The 6,389-nt window shown below is 31.7% G+C and overlaps 1 long non-coding RNA gene across 2 annotated transcripts; it reads left to right on the top strand.

Annotated features, from left to right (window-relative positions):
* The first annotated feature begins 2,080 nt into the window (after nt 1-2,080).
* Nucleotides 2,081-3,574, top strand: LOC115890760. 2 transcript variants are annotated; one of them, XR_004051695.1, is made up of 4 exons: nt 2,081-2,401; nt 2,746-2,915; nt 2,972-3,072; nt 3,124-3,571. It is a non-coding gene; the product is annotated as an uncharacterized LOC115890760 (long non-coding RNA). The 2 variants fall into 2 exon arrangements; XR_004051696.1 differs by lacking the exon at nt 2,081-2,401 and adding an exon at nt 2,481-2,690 and having other exon boundaries at nt 3,124-3,574.
* The last annotated feature ends 2,815 nt before the right edge of the window (nt 3,575-6,389 follow it).

Raw genomic sequence — 6,389 nt, 5'->3', positions numbered from 1 at the left:
CTAAACAGTTGTTTTTTATTAAAAAATAGCAGACAAAGGTAAGAAAGGTAATGTCCATGCCTAAGTTTTTATTTCACTGGCTATTCTTTCTAGAAATTATACCATCCAGCCCTCCTATTTAATTATTAAATGAAAGTGTGAAAGAGATATCAAGGGCTATTCTGTTAAAATATCATCCGACCAGTCTAGGCGCTGTTGTGAACCAGAAGGTCTGCTAAGTTGGATGTTGGATATAGAATGGAAGGAATATCATGGCCGAGAACAAGGCATAATTTTATGTCCCTTGATGTAGGGGGGTAGGTTTGTTTCTAATAGGCAGTAAAACCAAAAATTCTACTGTGAATCTTCATATTCTAGGCCTGTAAAGATAAATAATTTCTGGAGCCATCTCGAGGTATAGTACTCAAGTCGGAGCGAATCAATTGATAGCACGACGAAAAGAAATAATAGCCATCATAAAACTGTAAATATGTATATAACTAGTACAATGTAGCTATTTAACTGTAAGTACAATGTAGCTAGATATTTAGTAGAATAGGGGTATTATAAATTAATACAAAATACAATAATTGGTCATTCTTTCCATTCCCATTCAATTCTTCCCATTTAATTGTTTCCCATAAAAAAAGGAAAATTAAAATTAAAAAGTGCCCTTAACCAAAAATAGTGAAATAAATGGAGATAGTCAAATTTTATATTAGCGTGTAAAGACTTTGAATAAAAAGGTGTAAAAGGATTATAAATGCTGTATTTATATCCTTTAATATCATGATAATATTAAATTTAACTACCTCCATTTATTTCACTATTTTTGGTTAAGGGCACTTTTAGTTTTAATTGCCTGAAAAATAAGAATAACTATAATAATAATTTAAATCTCCCGCTCTTTCATAGTTCGTACCTGTAGCCAAGTAGAGGGCGCCAAAAGCGGAATCTCCCAACATTTTACCACGCGATTTGCCACTCTCTAAACTATTAACTTTCTCTATGGTCTGGATGTCTTAAACATGCCTTATTGGCTTAAATATTAATATTGCGATGTCAAAAAATTCTCGAAAATTATAAATATATTCTTTCGGAAATTAGTCCAATATGTCAGACCGTTATCGTCTCTCATACTCCCCCCTCCCCCCTTGTCTTCCATCCCCCCAAAACTCGATTATCATCGGTACCTCCTCGCCTCGCGATTTTTAATTAAAAGGGTTACAAACCCGTAATAAGCCGTTTTTGCCGTGTGTAGCGCGAGCGAGAGACAGAGAGAGCGAAGAGGACAGAGGAGCGCCATCCATCACTGTCCCCCCATATCCCTCCCCCCTCCCCAGCGCTGGCCGCTCTCGCCCCGAAAAAATAATATAAAATTTAATTATAGGCTACTTAAAATTAATGGGCACGAAACCGAATTAACATAAGACGATTTGCATTTAGATTGCGTTTACACCATTATGATGAAAATAATTCTCTACTACGTCGATCGGCGGACGACAGTGAGGTGAGGTGAGGAGGGGGAGGTTACGGTGAAGGGGGGATGTTCATTCGAATGGGAATTTTTATGTCTTGTCACCTAGATTTCTAGTGTGAGAATGTCAAACGTTAAATGCTGGCGATTTGACGTAAAAATGATGGCATTTGAGAATTAGCAATTATTACCCAGATAGCACAAAAGGAACATTTACATTCTAAGAATATTCCTCCTAAGTTCTTATAAGTATATTCTTTTTTTAATAAGTATGGCATATGAATAGTACATTCTACTACGAATGTGATTTAAAGGTATGTTATCAGCATGACCTTAGAATGTCTTCTTAAATTATGGTTTACAATAAATTTTAAGTATCTGCTATTCACGTTCTAAACATATCAATATCTGAATAAAAATACAGGAGAATAAAAATGATTTCGAAATGAAAAAATGAATACAATACATTATATTTGTATATTTTCTTACTATCAGTTACTATTAAATTTTTGTGTATTAAATAATTAGGGATTTTATATATTAGTGTATATAGATGCCCTGTAAACAAATATTCAAGCAAAAATACAGTGTTTCTTATTCTAACAAATAAATAAACCTGTAAAACTGCATAAATAAAAACGATCTTCCATTATGAAATAAAAAGATCGATTATACCAAAAGATAGTTTGATAAAACTCGATAGATTTTAATCGATTTTTTGGGTAAAAAGATCGATCTTCGACTGAAATCGATTCGAATCGTACATCCATAACATAACCTAATAAAAAAACAAGTGAACTATAAACGTAAACGTGCTTCATCCAAACTATTTTAATAATTAAAACACTGAGATAACGTAAAGATAAGTGATGCAAATAATTATTTTAAGGATAGAATCGGTAAAATAGTTCTTGTTATGTTTGTGTTTTCAGTATCTATTTTAAGGTGAGTGAATTTAAAACCATGAGACCTCGAGAAAAAATAGGTTATACTAAAAAATATTTTAAAATTCAACCAGAAAAAAAGGAGCCAAAATCTTATTAAGTCAATGTTACGCAAATATGACTTCAATATTGTACATTAAACTGGATTCAGACCAAAGTGATTTTTTATTATCCTCTGTACATCATCAAAGTAGTAGTATCTCTGGTAGTATCATTAAAGATTTCTGTTCTGATAAGTGTAGTTCCAGTGCTGAAATTTCTTACAATATAGTATTTATATAGGTATTTATGTAGGCTCTTCTATAATCATTTATTGTGTATTTTTTAAGAGAAAGGTATTTTTAGAATTATTAGGTTCGAGAATTATCTAGACTTGGTGGTTCAGGAGTAGCACAAAGTACAAGGAAAATGCTTTATAAGGTTCTGGGCAATGAAATTGCACAAAAATATTCTTGGGATGGGGCCAAACAGAAGAGAAGTTTAAAATCATTGTTAGTGGCCAAAAGCAATTTTAGGTATTTGAACTTAAAGATATTTGGTGTTGCAAAGACTGTAATAACATATATTTTAGACTCCATGAAAGGTCAATTTCAAGAGTCAAAAGAAACCGAAATTATCAATATAATTAAAATATGGCTTGTAAAAACAAAAGAAAGATTAAAAAATACCAAGGTAAGTTGTGCAAATTATTTGAACAGTATAATTCTGCTGATATTATTTCAGAAGGGTAGACAAGAGAATATAGAAACATAGACATAGAAGATAATATCAATGTATATCGTTATATTAAAATATTTTTAATTAATAAACATATATTACTCAAGTTCGTCTTTATCCTTACCTATTATTTTTAACCGTTCTATTTATTAGTTAATTTTTGATTATTACACACCAAATTATTTAATTTCAGCAAATTGTTTGTAGTGTGTTCCAGATATGAATGTACTGTATAGGTATCCTATAGATTTTAAGAGATAAAAAAATTGCTAAATATGAAAAAAATTGTATCTATATCTATAGTTTATAGGATATTGATACAGGGCATCCTTATACAGGACACCCAGTAGATACAGAGTTGAGGGTTGGAATCTTTGGTGTTACAACAGCAAATTAAAACACTAATTCACCACAATATACCAAAACACTTTACTTTTGAACTGGACGCTTGTTTGGTTAATCATCTTAGCGTCATCAGCAGATGATTAAAACTTAAATTTTGACCATCTGCTGATGATGCTAACATGGTTAGCGAAACGCGCGTCCTGTGCAAAAGTAAAGTGTTTTGGTGTATTGTGGTAAATTAGTGTTTTATTTTGCCTCTGTAGATAATAAAAAAATATGAAAAACATATGAAAAGCATAAATATAGAATATTAAAAACATGAATATCATATAATTGGAATATTATTTTTAAATACATTCTTTTACGAACATATAATTCACGTTCATAGAATATATCTTGGAATGTGAAACGCACTTCTATATCACTTGAATAGGGTGGAACGTAATCTCTGCTATTCATGTGCCATATATGTTCCCAATGAAAAAAAGGAATGTGAATAGAACATTGTTGTTCTCCAAAGTCACTTGCTTCGCATATGAAAAGAACGTAAATGTGCTATCTGGGTTACTTTCTGATCATTTTTATACAGTTCATGCCAAATTAAGTTTTAGTCACGTGATTGACTGGCACAGCATTGTCCACTTTTATATATTTTCTTTTAATCTGTATATTTTAGGGAATAAAAATAAATTAATTATAAATAGATAAACAGTCATTATTTACATCAACAAACAAGGGCGTAGATAAGGGGGGGGGGTACTGGGGGACAGTACCCCCCCCTGACGCTTGACGAGATACGAGAATTGAAATAGTCATTGACTATGAAAGGATTTTTTTTAATTAAAATCCGACATATAAGAACACTTTGTATGCCTTTAATTATGTTGATTTATCGTTTATAATAATGTTCGACTTAATTAAAAGCACACAAAGTGTTCTTATTGGCCAGGACAGATTAGTGGGGTTAACTCTAATCAATATCCATAAAGATATTGAAATAAATGTTGATGCTGTTATTGATAGGTTTTTCAAACAGCGTACTAGAAAACTTGATTTTGTTTTGTAGTTTTATTTATAGTTTATAGTTTTTTTTGATAGTTTAGAGTTTTTTTTTATATTTCATAGAAAATTAACTAATAAACGTCGTTGTTTTATTTTTGTTTATGTTATTTACAAATCTATATTTTAATTTTTGTGTTATGTTTTTATATCTTTTTGAAGACAAAAAAATCGCCGTCGTTTTAATTCGACAAAAAAATTCCGACGGCGATTTTTTTTGCGACTTAATCATAGTACCACCCCCATAGCATACACCTATCTACGCCCCTGTCAACAAAACTCACCTTCTTAACAGCACTTAAGGGACATAAAGGACCATTACTACTGCTTTCTCGTTTAAAATATTCTATTAAAGTTGCGATATTTTTTTTACGACTATCAAGCTATTTTGTACCACTGCGCACTAAAAGAAGTTCTAAAAAGAATAATGTTCGACTACAAGGTCTGCTAGGTACACTAGACAGGCGACTAGACACTAGGCGACTAGATACCAGACGACTACAAGGTAGTGCTCGACTTGGCGGGGGCACTGCCATGCCCCCAGGTAGTACTTCAAACACTTCCTTAACCCTTGAGCGGGCGCGTCCGGAATTTTGTACAGCCATTTTACTAATTTTGTTATAGCAAAATATCCATTGGTCGTAGGTCGGTGGTGCCATTAAATATTCTTACTTAAAGATATTTGACAGCCTGGGTCGTAGTAATTGCGTATCCAGCGATTTTGGTTCAGCAGCAATTTTTTCGTAAACCTGGCAACTACAGAAGTTGCGGTACTCCGCGCCCGGTTATGTAAGTAAGATAGATAAGATTATATTATTTAATTATTTTGCTTTATTCGGGGTTATTTTAAATTATTAATTAATTTTTTCGATTGCCGTTATAATAATCTGTTAAATATATATTATATAACCTGTAGTTTAAGAAACGACACTTACCCCCGGTGTTTTCAGGTACGGATAGCGTGTTATAATCTGCCAGATATATTTTATTTGACGGATAGCAGAAAAACGCGTATCTTCACCTATAGATAACAGTATCTATTAGATAAATTAAACTTATCTCCCAGATATCCTATCTGGCGCCCCAACTGCCAAATAGTGCTTTATTTGTCGGATAAAAATTTGACGCATGAGCAAAGGCATGAGGAGATTGATTTTATTTGATATTTGACAAAATTGCTTAACATAACCAAGACAGTGTTATTATTGAAGATTTCGTTTATTCCAATAAATTCGATTTTAGATTATTTGGAAAAGACTTACCTATTCTGAGTATGTAGGCTATAATCATTTTAGGGGGTATAAACACCAATAAACACATTGAAATGGCGCAAAAAACTATTGTTGCTAGTGCCGGACTTTATAAGGACTGTTACAAAATAAAGAGAGTCTCTGTTCTGTTAGAGCATCAGAACGAAGAGAATGCATTAAGTTAGGATAATAGTGATCAAACAGTAATTTATAAATTATTTTATTTAAATCCTTTCAATTATAAACCATTACTATATATTATATAAAATGCTAATGTTTATCTGCGTCGTCTCTACTGAAGTAACGACTTGCTCTAGAAAGTTGCTTTTTTTACTAAAAGATAGCTAAATGGCTCTTCTTAAAACTGTCGTCGCCGGATTTTTTGTTTTTCATTTAATTAAAAAAAATAAAAAGTATTTTTTCCTGATCTCGTGGCGGATACGCCAGGCTTCAACTAGTTTTTAATAAAGCTCTAAAGTAGGTAAAAAATAAATAAAACTTTTTAAATCAAACTATTTATTTCATTTTTAATTCGCATATCTTAATTCATTAATATTATAAGAGGAACCTTATAAAACCTGTTATTCAACTCACATTTGCTTTTATTTCTTTTGTGTT

The sequence above is a fragment of the Sitophilus oryzae genome, unplaced genomic scaffold (genome assembly GCF_002938485.1).
Source record: "Sitophilus oryzae breed Bouriz unplaced genomic scaffold, Soryzae_2.0 scaffold_910_pilon_pilon, whole genome shotgun sequence".
NCBI lineage: Eukaryota > Metazoa > Arthropoda > Insecta > Coleoptera > Curculionidae > Sitophilus > Sitophilus oryzae.
The sequence above is the reverse complement of the archived record's forward strand: the minus strand, read 5'-3'. Positions and strand labels throughout refer to the sequence as shown.